Below are 13664 nucleotides of genomic sequence, written 5' to 3'. Positions count from 1 at the left end.
GCCCTGAAGTAGACAATTTACAACTGTCATCTCATTTTGTCCTGTAAATTAGATATGAGAAACTTTGATTGTTCTCCCAATACTCATCTCCCTCTTTTAATAAGAAATGCAATCTCTGAGTTTTAGCTGGGTGCATGGACAGTAGGAATAAAAACAAAATCTCCAGCCCCCCTTGTGTAGAGATGTGGTTATATAACTAAGTTCTGGCCAGTGGACTATGAGAGGAAGAGTTATATAGAGTTTCTGAGAAATATCCTTAAAAGGAAGATGGTACATTCCCGTCCTGCCTGATGATTGAACTGTGGACAAAGTGCCTGGAGCTCGCGAAGTCATCTCGAACCTTGCGGTGCAAGCATGTGTTATAAGAAGGTGGGTCAACCAGATAAAAGGAGTCTGGTCCCCTGATGATTTGTGGAGCCTCCGTACTCATCTAAAACTACTTGCATCCAGATTATTTATATTCTCATTAAACATCTTGCTTAAGTCACTTGAGGTTTTAGGGTTTCTGTTACTTGTAGCTGAATCTAATACTAATTGATATAATAGGTTCAAATATTCTCATTTAGAGGAAGAAACTGAGGCTCAAAGAGATAGTCAGAAAACTAGAGAAAGTTAGAGAACTAGATAATAGAGAAAGTTAGATAAATTGCTTAAAATTACACCAGTAGCAAGTTGTAAAAGGTGGAGGCCGGTTCTTTCTGCTTCTAAAGCACACTGCAGAGTCTCTTCCTGCTGTTCCATACTTCCTGCTGGCGAGTGCAGGCTTCCAAAGTGAGCTTCTTGTCTTCTCTCCTGGTCTGAAGGTTCTCCTAAGCATGCACAGTTTGGTTGAGCTGCTGCTGTCTGGAGAGAGGTTCAGAGGTTCCTTCACTGTCTTAAAAGATGTTCCAACCAACTTCTGCACCCCTGACCATGCAGGGACCCTGGATAGACTTATCCTCTAGCTACCCGATGTGTTTGCTAAGTAGCTCCTTCTTAAAATGCAAGGTAGCTTTGATGTCTTGCACACCCTGTCAGACCACTAAGCCTGCCTGTCCAAACAAATCTACTCTGCTGTGACTTTCTTCCCCTGGCGTGTTGATACATGTGCTTCTCCCACTGGGGCTTGGAGCCCAAGCATGTCTGAGAAATTGAATGGCAGCAAGTTTTCCTGCCAAGACTATAGCAAACATCTTTGGAAACAAGGAAAGGGAGAGTCTTATTGAGAAGTGCCTTACCCTGGCTTTTGTGTGGAGCTTCTGCCAGAGGATTCCAGAAACTTCCTTCAGATACAGAGATCCTAAAGAGCCTTCAAATGCTCAGCAATAGTCTATGCCACAGTCAAAGACACAATCCCAACAACAACAAAAAAATGTGTATGTTTTTGCTTGTGTGAATTTATAGGGGTCCCCTATACTGGCTCTGATTTAGTTTACTCTGTGCTCTTGAAGAGAGAAAGCATGTGCTGAAAGAGCACACAGTCAAGATTTTGAACCCCTGGCTGCTGGTTACAACTCCCACACTGTATAGTTCAGTCTCGAGCAAGTCACTAAACCTCTCTGAGCCTCTTAGCTCTAAGATGGGAATTCATTCATTCACCCACCTCTCCATGTAAACATGTGTCTATCCATCTATCCAATTCAATATTTATTAAATGTGCAGTTTTCTAGGTTCTGGACACACAAAAATGAACAAGATATGGTTTCCCATCGGAAAGAGTTCACATCCTACTTGGCAATGTTACAGTACATGTCTCAGTGTTGTAGATATGAGGGTCCTTGAGGATGTATAGAGTTGAGCACACAGTCAGAGAGTTATTTTTAAGTCACAACTTTGGTAACCTCGAGTTCCCCTCCTCTAAGGTGAGAACCCCAAAATGGGTCAAAGCGAGTCAATGGAGAAACAGGCATAGAATTAGTGAACTGGCTACTGAGGCCACTAGCAACAGCTGGATCACAGATGCTGCGTCAAGTGGTGAATGTGGACCCATTCTAGGAATACTACATACTAAGAAGCACCTTTAAACTTTCCGTCCTCAGGGCTCCTGCCTAAGCTCAGTATCTAATGGGAGCCACAGGCCACAGACTTCTCTCCTTATGATTGGAAGATGCCTCTGCCAGTCAGGAGAGAAATCTCAATATTTTATTGAAAGCATTTTGCAGTGGGAAGCCCTCCCCCACCCCCTATACCCCCGCCTCCCAGTGCCAGCATAATTTAACTAGGATTTTCTAGCTTCTTTCATTTACTTGTCAAATTTTGCCTCTCCATTACCTCCCCTTTGGGTTTTCCCACCTTTTGGTCCTACAACCTCTCATTATTTATTAATGCCCCATAATACATGATCGAAGCAGGAAGAAAGCAGCCATTTCACTATGATTTAGGAGGCTTCTGGCAGTGAAACAACACGAACAGGAGCAGATATTCTGAGAGTCTCCCCTGTACTTGCCTTTTTAGAACAGAGTTGGATAGTTCTTAGCCATCACCTGCATGAGTCGTCCCCTCCCCTCCCCGCCCTACCCCCCTGGCCATTTTCCTGCCCTGAGCAAATTCAAAATACTTGGCTCAAAATGGCTGGTGAGTCACAACTCATGTGTTTTCCAAGTGCCAACCGCTAGAATGAGCATGTGCCTCAAAGTTGTGTTTAACCGAAAGAGACACTCAAGAGTTATTTTGGTTTTCCCTCCAAGGGAGGGACACTTTGTGAGATTAGGACATTTCGGATCATTTGAATCCTTAGGGACTCAGTTCTTGGAAGGAAGGCTGAAACCAGCTGGGAGATGGTCTCTGCATCTCCCACAATTCCTTTTTGGGGGCAGCTTGGACTGTTTTGACTCACGGAATGACTCTCTTGGGAAACGGAGTTAGGAAAAGTGGCTCCTAAGTACAGGTGGGGAAACGGAGGTGATTCATGACTTACTCAAGAATACAGACTGGGTCACATCTAGACCTTTAGCACAGTCTGCTTCCCCCAGGCATTTGTGAGTGACCCATTCATCCGCTTTCCTGATCTCATTTTTTTTTTCTCTTTTCCCAATTCACACTACCTCAGAATTGATTTAGGTTTTCTTTTCCGACTCTCTCCCTTTGTGCTTTGGACTAGACTAGCACTCATTCTGTGATTTGGTGAGTGACATATGGAGGCTCTACAGGTGACAGGGGCAGAATGACACCAAGAAGTGCAGTGACCAGTCCAACATCATACAGTTGAAAAGTGGCAGAGCCAGAATTAGAGCCAAGCTTTCCTTTCGACTCTAGATTTTATTGAGGTCGGTTAGTATTTAATCTTTGGTAGATAATTATATTCAAGCTCTTAGCACGGTGCTTGGCATTTAATGCCCGTTTGTCTCCCTTTGCTGAAGACCAGCAGAATGGGTAACGGTGCTTAATCAGAGGGGCGGTGCAGTGTGTGGGTAGAGCCCTGAAGTAAGACTTGGGCTTTCATCCCGGCCACTCGCTTACTGATTTGGTAAGCGTGGGTGAGCTGCACTGCTTCTCTGGGCCTCAGTCATCCTATCTATAAAGTCAGAAGACTGGTTTAGACAGTCTTTAAGATAATTTCCTGCTGTAACTTTGTTCCTGAGACTACTTTAGTTGAGGCTGTGAGTGACTTCGAGCCTATTGTGGGACTCAAGAGTCTGGAGAATGAGTTGCCCAAAGTGGAATAAGGGAGTCATGATCAGCAGGCAGCGCTTGGGACTAATGATTGTGGTTTTCGGTTATGGTCAATCAAAGCAGGGAGATTTATTTTAATTCCAGCCTGTTACTCTTCTCTAGGTCCTAGCAGTCACTTGGTATATACTGTACTGTCCTCACTGATTCACTTTCCGGCTTTTGGAGGACTGTGATTGCACTAAAGGCTGAGCATGCTTGCGATTCCTCCTTCATCCTCGAGTGCACTCACCTGGTTCACCCCTCCAGATGGCGGCAAGGGCCTTGAAGCCCTGGCATTGCCTTTTGGGGATATATTCTGACTTTCCCCTGGGGCCCTGGCAGCCATTCCCCATCTGGTGGTCCAGAATTAGAGCTGAAGGACAGGAGAGGCTCTCTGAGATAAAATAATGACTGGATGAGCGATCTTGCTCCCTCTGCCCCTCCTGCTTCCTGCCCTGCCTTGCAGAGGATGGCAAATGCTATAACTGAGCCGAGAGACTGGAGCCCTGGGTCCCTCTTGCTCCCCCCAAGTACTGTTCTCTGCAGCAAGCCCAACTTTGGGGTGCCTCTGCAAAACCTCCATTTGCATTTCTGCAGTGCCAGGTTCGCGATGCCGTGCTCTGTTCCTCCCCAAGTTTTCAGTCCTGTGGCGCCAACACTGGGAAACTTCAGAGGGCCAGGCGGTTCTGTAATGAATGTCAATGTGGAGTCTGCCGAAGCCTTGACTAATGTATTCCTTGCATTATTAAATCCAGATGAAATATATATGGATATTTAAATGTAACGTGTTATTTTTCTAAATCTAGCTTTACTCGATGTTCCTTTGACTTATGCCCTCTCGTTGTTCCTAATTGTCTCAGGGATCATGAATTACCGGCAGGAAGGAGCTGGAGCTCCCTGGGCACCAAAGACTTGGCTGTCCCATTACAATTTCCCGAGAGGCACAGCAGCAGTTCTCCCGTCCAGGAAATCGTTGCTGGGGTTCTTCACATGGGATTTTTTTTTTTTTTTTTTTTTTTTTTTTTTTTTTTTTTTTTTTTTTCCTAGACAGAGCTTATTCCTCACCAATGATTCAAAGGCTAAGGCAGCCAGAGCCTGGCAGACTTGTGGGTTTGTTTCTGTTCTACAAGAAAGCGTGTGTCCGGGGCAAGTCATTGAATAACAAATTTGTACGGAGTCTTGGACTTCAAGCCGGTGACACCTTCACTCACTCTCCATTAGCTGTGTAAACAGTCAATTTTCCTCTGTGGGTGCTTGCAGGGCCCCAGGGAATTCTGACTGATTTTCTTTTTTAATAATCTAGTTTATTTCAAGGTTCCTGCTCATTCCAATCTAATGACAGGGAAACTGAAACCATCAAAATAAAGCGATATGCTTGGAGAAGAGGCTATCCAAATCACTCCAGGAGTGCATGCCTTGGTTTCCCTTCTGTGCGGATGGGGTGCGGAAATTGGTCTTGACTGTCTCTAAGGTCTTCCATGGTTCTCTGCTCCTGAGGAACCGGAAAGGGAAATACAGATACTGTTCTCAGTCTCCACCTGGCTGTGCAGCCATTTTTCTTGCTCCCCCTAAAACATGGCTCCCTCTGGGTCTTGGTTAAAGATTTTCCATCTGATGCCAAGCAATTGATCAAGAGATTCTGCCTGAGTGTTCTGTGTTTATCTGTACCAGTGTATTAATTAGACTATAAGCTACTGGTATTCTGGAATCAGTTTATATTAGTGGGCAGGGCTTGCTATGACTATGTCAATCTGGCTTCTTATGTTGGCACCTTAAAATCAACCATTGTGGGAGTATTTACATCACAGAAATCGGCAAAAGCTAGAAAACAGGGCTTTTTCCCCCCTGGAACTGGTTGTTCAAATTTGTAAACCTACCGCTGCTATAAGCTCCCTGAGGGCACCGATCAGTTCCTATAGCTCTCCTTCTATATTACTAAACACATATGGGAGTTTATTTAAAGCTTTTTAAAGGTGAGCAAAGAAGACCTGTCAAGTCACAGATCTTTCCCATTCTATTATAAATAACTTAACCATCTCCGTTAAGTGCCCCGGTCTACTGGCAGAGAGAGATGCTTATTCCCTCCACCCTCTCCTGAGTATGCTGACCGGACCTCCCTAAATTAGGAATCAAAGGGCTTGTTTAGGAAAGGAAACTTGTTTTCCTTCTTCCCCTGGACCCAAGATAATTATCTGTAATCTCTCTCTTCGACAGGAGAGTTAACAGAGTGAGGCGACCTAAGGCTCATCTGGGGGGCGTGAAGAGGAGCAGATGTTGGGATTATCAGTGAGGAAGAGAGATGCTTGGCTAGACCGACTCCAGCCCGCAGGGCACTTGTCAGCTGGACTCATGAAAATCCTGAAGAAGGAAAGGAAAAGACCATGTTTAATGTTCACAATTTAGTGTTCACTGTGTCTGTCATATAACTAGCAGCACGTGAATTCTCGCTCTCCTCATGCCTCCTGGCTTGGAAGTTCTTAACACAGCTTGACCTTGGTTGTCCTCCCTAAATGCCTAGTCTGGAGCCTGAAACACTGTAGGAATTCAATAAACATTTGTTGAATTGGTGAATAATTTTATTTGACACCTATGGCTCTCAAGGTTTGGAAAATGAATGTGGCTTATGGCTGGGGGTCGGGGAGGGTGGCAAGGGGATTCGTCCTCTCCCTGAACCCTGCTTTATTCTTTATGCTTTAGTCAATGTGGTGACCAGGCCCCTGGAAGGAATGGAGGTAATTTTCAAGATGTGAGGATGAAAACGTGAGAGAGGTTGGGATAGGAGGGACGCAGGGCCTTTGTGTATTGCCACTTTTAACTTTAAGGGGCCTTTCAACAAAAAGTGTCTGTAGCTCAGGTAAGCAGGGAGTGAAGGTCTGAGGGGAATGGAATTTTCCTCGTGGCCGTACAGACTTGTTTTCACCGCAGGAATGAACACAAGATTCAACTTGTTCCCTCAGCTATTGTCTGGAACTCTTTTCCCTCCAGTCGCTGGCAGCTGGAGGTTTTAATGTGACATTTTTCTAAGTATTATGATTGCTCTCTGGCCTTTTCTTTATAGTTTTAATGTTTTCCTCCTCCCATATTCTCACCCTACCACCCCCAGCCCCTAGCCCCAAGCCTTCTAATGCTCTCCGATAAGCAAGTGCTTTCTTCTCTGCCTACTGGCTAGGGGAAGGCATCTGGGGTTGGTTAATTTACTTTTTAAAGATGTGTGTCTCCTTTCCTACCCTGCAACTCCTCCTTGAAACCACAAACCACTACCCTTCCCACTTCCCAAATCCCAAGGCGGAGTGTGGAGATGTCTCCAGGATGGTAAGCTCAATTCCTCTGCTGGCCAAGCCATCCCAGCAAGTGTTTCCAACGACCCCATCAACACAGGGGGAAAATAGCACATTTTTTTTTCTCAATTAATTATTATTGCCAAACTCTAAATATTAAATACCTTCTGAGCCATAGAGGTTTTATTTTAAGAACTTTGCTTCAGATTTTCTAGTCTGCGTGGGGCTCCCTCTAAGGCCTCTACCCAAATCTGACCAATCTTCATCCATTCATCTTTAATTGAGGGGGAGCTCAGAGAAGTTACCCCAAAATGGATCGACAAATTGGGGGTGGAAGAAATGGATTATTGGGCAAATCTTCTCCCTCTATTGCCTCGATATGTTCACTGCATCTATTTCATATTTTTGTCTGGTGTCTGAGTTCTCCTTGTGTCTGGGGATGACAAATGGCAATAGAAAAGTCAGCATGCCTTGAAACCTCAAGCAGGCTGAAAGCTGGGGGCTCGCCTTCTCTCTGCCAATATTGCAGTGGAAAAAAATTCCTGCAGACAATTATGTTTTTTATTTTGTTTTAAAGCAACATTAGAGAGATCAAAACAGATCTTTTCAAAGCATTCCCTTTGATGAGGTGCAAAAAGGTTAAACGGAAAACCAAACCTTTGTTTCAAATATAAGACACCTTTATCCTAATTCTAATTATAATGATCCAGTGTGTTAGAGATTTAATTATTTGGAATTGGAATTTTAAAAAAAGACATCCTGTAATTACCATTGAACTTATCTGGAGGCATAAATCTAATAATTAAATACTTTCTGATTTCACTCAGTGAATAATTAAAATAATTAAAAAAAGACTGTGGATACTTTTCCACCTCTGTAAGGAAAGTTTTAAAATTATCAATGGGTTTCAGTGGAAAGATCTGGATATTATGGAATATGAAGCACAATCTTGACAAAATTATAATTTCAGTTATTTATGGTTCTCTCTCCTTGTGATCAGGGTGTTAGGACAGGTGAGAAATAACAGAGTTAGGAGTTGAATCTGAATGAAAAATATTTCCTTCAAGAAAGATAGCTTTCTGAGCTTGAGCTTCATTTTTATTGTCAGCAAGAAAAGAGAAACAGGTACTGTGCAATTTCTGTGAGAACTGAGTTCTGTTGATCAATTTTGGCAAAAAAAATAACAGTCCATATGCTTTCCCATCCAGGAAGTGGAGCATGGGAGTGAGGTTTGGCAGGAGCAGAGGACTGTAAAATCCAAGGGAAGGTCTTGGTAGAGGTTGTGCTCCAGGGAATTTAGCTCCTTTCATGGGACTAGGTCCCAAACACGGCCAAACCAGATGTATCAGTTCTGGGTGGGAAAGGGGAGGAGCTGGCTGTTTGGTGTGGGGAAAATGTCTGCTGACATGGCATAGTCTCTGGTAACTGAGATGGAAGCATGCTGTCCCTCACCCAGCCCCCCATTGGGAACAAAAATAAAGGCATTGGCCTTTTTAGAAGGGAAGATCAGAAAGAAGCAGCAATGAGGACTCAGACCCAACTCAGGGATCAGCTGCACAGCTTATCTAACCAGGTGGTCTCACCCCCAATAGTTGAACCTCTTTGACATTCCATCACTAGTAAATCCCCTGTAAAATGTTCTTCTCTGGGGATGGGCAGTACATTAAATAAAGAATACCACAGAGAAGGGATGCCTGTGAACTTGAACTTACAGGGGGAAATTTGGAATTGATTCAGGGTGAGGGGGTAGCTCAAGGGAAGGTAAGAGAGTGCCTATCAATAATAGCAATAATAATTATAGTACATAAGCACTTTACCCTGCTTTCCTTATTTACCCTTTATAGTGACCTTGCAAGGTACATGTTATCTCTACATGAAGAAAAGGTAACTAAGACCCAAGAGGTTAAGCCCTTAGTCCATGTATTGTCAACATGGAGGTTGGATTTGCTATTAACCACTGTGGCATATATAGCAGGGTTCTCAAATTGGAGGCTCCCAGGATGCTCCATAGAACTTCAAAAAATAAAGGTGTTTGGATCTTACCCTAAATATACTGGAGACCAATTAAAGGCAGTACAAAGAAGAAGTTAGAGTTTGATTTTTGGAGCCAGACAACCTGGGTTTTTTTTAATTAACTATTAATAAACCTTAGCAAATCACTAAACCTCACTGAATCTTAATTCCTCATCTGTGAAATGGGCACAATTAATGTACCTGCATATGGTTATGGGAAAGAGATAATACATATAAAGTACTTAACGGAGTGACTGGCACCCAGCAATAAACAAACAAACAAACAAATAGCTTGATAAACAAATAGCTTGATAAATTCAAGCTACTAATAATTGTTTTGTCTAAGAATTATGTTAGACCTTGAAGAATGATTATAATTTAAAAGAAAGGAATCTCAGAAAATATTGCCAATTAAGGGAAAATATATGCAAATGTGATATTGCTTTATTATATTCTTCCTCTTTCTACTCTCTAAATGGTAGATATTACTTAAGATTCTGTCCTATACTCCATCTTTGGGCATCTCATCCAGTCACACAATTTTCATTATCTCATTTATGTGGGTAAACCCTCAAGCTTTCTCTTAGGTGCCGATCATTTTCTTAACCTCCATTCTCCTGGTTCGAATTTCTACTAGATAGTTCTTCTTCCTGGGCTCTCCAGCCTAGCATGTCCAGAAGCGCTCCTTTAAAGGTTTCCATTTCTTTTAATGACCCCATCATACTCCAAGTCACTGAGAATAAGTCCTCTTTGATATGCCTGTTCTCTTTCTCATATCCAATCAAATTTCAATTTGGATCAATTTTATTGGCTCTGGAATTAAGTCTGTTCTTTTCAATATAGGTGATTGCATTCCATTCTCAACTGGCCGATGAATCCCATCTCTACCGTACTGTACACAATCACCAGTTGATCTTTTTAAAGATAATTCTAATGATATCAGTCCATGCTCAGAAACCTTTGGCTTCTGAAGCTTTTAAAACTAAAAAAAAAAAAAAAAAAATTTCTACTTTTTAAATAGCTCTGGTGGAGTCTGCTGTTTTCTGTTCTCTGAACACAGTCTGCCTTTCCTTCCTTCACCTTCAGCTCACAGAGTTTGTTCAGTCAGACCTGTTCTTCCCACAAGTGATGGAATTTCCTCCCTTCTTCAAGAGGCTTAATCTCCCCTCTTGTGTTCGATTTTCCTGATCATCCGGGTTGACAAGACCTCATATTTCTCTGCACTGCGGAAGAATTCTGTATTACTTTTAGGATAGTGATATTGTCTTGCATTGTAGATTTTAATCAATTGATATAAGGACCTGGAAGCCACAGATTTGCTCTTACTCATCTCCTGGGTGATCTCATTGAATCTGCAAAACACCCTTGCAAAAGTTAGTTTATTTTCCTCTTCCAGATGAAGATGCTGAGGCTCAAAACTGTTAAGTCAATATTCCAAAGGTTCCAATGGACCAAGTGATTAGTTGGAAGAATCAGTCTAAACGCAAGTCCATTTGGTTCCAAAGCCACTGTACAGTACTGCTGGGTCGATGGAGTTGAGAGGAGGAAAAGGAAGGAAGGAAGGATGAGAGGATTGGAAAGATGTTGAGAAAAGCTTTAAATTAGAGGTAGATTTTGAGTTGAACCTTGGTAATTATGATTTCATTAGGTGGTTGTAGAGGAAGACCAGCAACAGTGTAAACAAAGGTGTGAAAGTTGGCCCTCAGTAACTGCTTATTGAGCAAATGAATTAAGGAACAAGTGTGGTCCACTTCCCTACTTTAATGAGGGGAGGTGTTAGCAATGGGCTCAGTGGATTCTGTACCCCTACATACTTTTACAGACCTAGGGGGAGGGGAGGCTGTTTAGCATGTAGTTCCTTTATTCAATGGAAAGTTCTGGTACTCGCATTTTCAGGAAAATAGAAGTAACGTGGGGGATTAGGGGAATCGACTTCCACACAGTAAAAAAACTGTATATAAATTTTGATTTCCCAAAAACTTAACTACGAATAACATAAACAGTTGATTAACACATATTTTGCATGTCATATGTATTATATATGTTATTCTTATAGTAAAATAAGCTAGAGAAAACAAAATGTCATTAAGAAAGTCCCAAGGAAGAGAAAATACATTTATAGTATTTATTGAAAAAAGTCTGCATATAAATGGACCCACACAGTTCAAACCCGTGTTGTTCAATGGCCAATTGTACTTGCATCTAAATCTTTAGGTTTGCAAACTACAGTGAAACCTATCCGGTATGTAGAGACCCCTCCATGACAGCTTGGGTTTCATGCTTCCCCCGAGCACCAGCCCAAACTCAGCAGGATTTTTTTCGAATGGGGCCACAGCTATGTCTCCAGGTGAGGTCAGAATAAAGAAATGTTTCCCCTGATTGATGAGCAGTAATCCACCAGTCTTGAGCAGTAACTTCTTTAAGTTCTACTTTCTGAAGCCCTTCACTCCCTGATTTCCCTTGACTGTAGCCTAGAGCAGCACAGCCAAAGCCAAGAACCCCACAGATTTGGATCCCATCTTGTAAAATCTCTCCTCTCGCTTCAGTGCTCCCAAGAGCAGGGGAAATAAATGACAAGGAAAATTAAATTAAACTACTCTACCCCGAAAAGCAAGAGCTGGGTCATATTTATGTTAACTGAATAGAAAGAGGTGGTAGGTCCTCTTTCTCTGAAGGCTCTTTTCTTGGTTTAAAAATCATAATGAATTAAGACCTCCAGTATAACCCCAATTAGAGACACTGCTGCCAAGCCTCTGGACACAGCCACACAACATGCCCGTTATTTAGAGCCTGATGTCAACCCCACAGGGAGCTACATCTTTGTGTTTTAAGCAGCCGCCTTAACAGTCCTTTTAGCAATTGGCACTAACATATATTTTAGGCAAAAAAACAAGAAGGATTAATAATCTCACTAAAGAATATTTATATAATATTAGGGCGGGTGAGATCCATGATACCACAATATCATGAAACCAAAGGCAAACACCTTTAAACCTATAGATTTAACTATGAAAAAATTTTTTGAAACCTCTGGCCAATGAAAACTCAATTAAAAAAAGCACCAAACTGAGAATGTTATTTGTGGCATATGAAAGATGGTTAACATGCAGATTGATTAACACTTATTAAGAAAAAATGAGTACTTTAATATAGATAAATGATATAAGGTAGCAAGTAACAAAATAATTATAAGTAGAAAATCAATACTTGAAAATGTCCAACCTTACTGGTTATCAAAGGAATATGAATTAAAACGATTATAGGATTTTGATCAGTCTATCATCTTGGTAAGGAATTAAAAGTCTGATCCTGGCCAGGGTTCTGAGCGTGTGGGATCTTCCTGCAGGGGAGTCTGTGAGTTGGCACTAATTTCCTGCGGGGCACGTTGGCCATGTGCATTTCAAGCCTTAAAAGCAGCTACAGCCATTGGCCCAGCAATTACATTTCTGGAACCTACCCTCACAAAATATCAGGCAAGTATACAAATATCCATTTACGAGAATGTTATAACATCATTATTGGTATGTACAAAAAACGGAAAACGGCCTATAATTTTCTGTTCAGAAATTATAGTACAACGTCATTGTACAGTCGTTAAAATGCTGGTATGTAGAGTTACAGCTGTTGATGTGGAAGGATAATTCCATTATATTGTGAAGGGAGAAAATATATTAACGAATATTTAGTCTTTTTTTTTTTTTTTTTAAAGAACAAAATGGAGATATTTTAAAGTGGTCATATTCTCTATTTTCTGATGTTAAACTTTCCTCTATTTAAAAACTTTTCTATAATGAACATGGATTATTTGCGTTCAAAGGAAATGACACATGAGGTAGGCAAAATAAAGGCCCCCGCCTCAAAATGTTCACGTTCTAATTCCAAAAACCTGTAAATACATGAGGTTACATGGCAAAAGTGCCTTTGCAGGTGTGGTTAAGTTAAGGAGCTTGAGATGAAAAGATTCTCCTGGGTCACCTGGGTGGGGCCAGTGAAATCACTGCATGGTTCTTGTAAGAGGAAGGCAGGGTGGTCAGAGACATAAAGGTCTGAAGATGCTATGTAGCTAATTTTGAAGATGGTGGAAGAGGCCATGAGCCAAGGGATGCTGGAGATGTCTAGAAGCTGGAAAAGCAAGGAAACAAATGATTCTTTAGAGCTTCTAGAAGGAACACTGCCCTGCTGACCCTGATCTTAGCCTAATGAGACTTCTGACTTCCAGAACTATAAGCGAATACATTTGGGTCGTTTGAAGCCACTGAGGTTGTGGTAATTTGTTATAGCAGACATCGGAAACTAATATAATCTGTAAAACCACTGCTTACAATGTGTCTCTGACAGGTGAACAGGTAGTGTGATGGGTTGTGGAAACGCCTTTAGTTTAGAGACAGTCCTTCTTAGGAGTGAGAAGGGCTTGAACATTTATTATCTCATGTAATTAAAAGTCTTTTCATAGTCAGGGAGGATTCAGGGATTCGAGAGCATGAAACTCTTTTGGCGCTTGCCTGTTAAGCACATTGCTGTGGGAAGGAGGGGCCTTCTTTAGGGCTTGCAATGAACAGCGCATCTGACCAAGATTTTTTCTGTTTTTGTTATTTTAACAATGAAATCTTGGTCCTAAAGTATTCTGGCCATGGTATATTCCGGCCATGATGTTCTTGTGACTCTTCTAGATAAATTCAACAGACCAAGTCTGTTACTTTACATGGAAATAACCAAAGAACTAATACTTGCAGTGCACAGGTT

The sequence above is a fragment of the Pteropus alecto genome, unplaced genomic scaffold (genome assembly GCF_000325575.1).
Source record: "Pteropus alecto unplaced genomic scaffold, ASM32557v1 scaffold101, whole genome shotgun sequence".
NCBI lineage: Eukaryota > Metazoa > Chordata > Mammalia > Chiroptera > Pteropodidae > Pteropus > Pteropus alecto.
Note: the sequence above shows the minus strand (reverse complement) of the source record.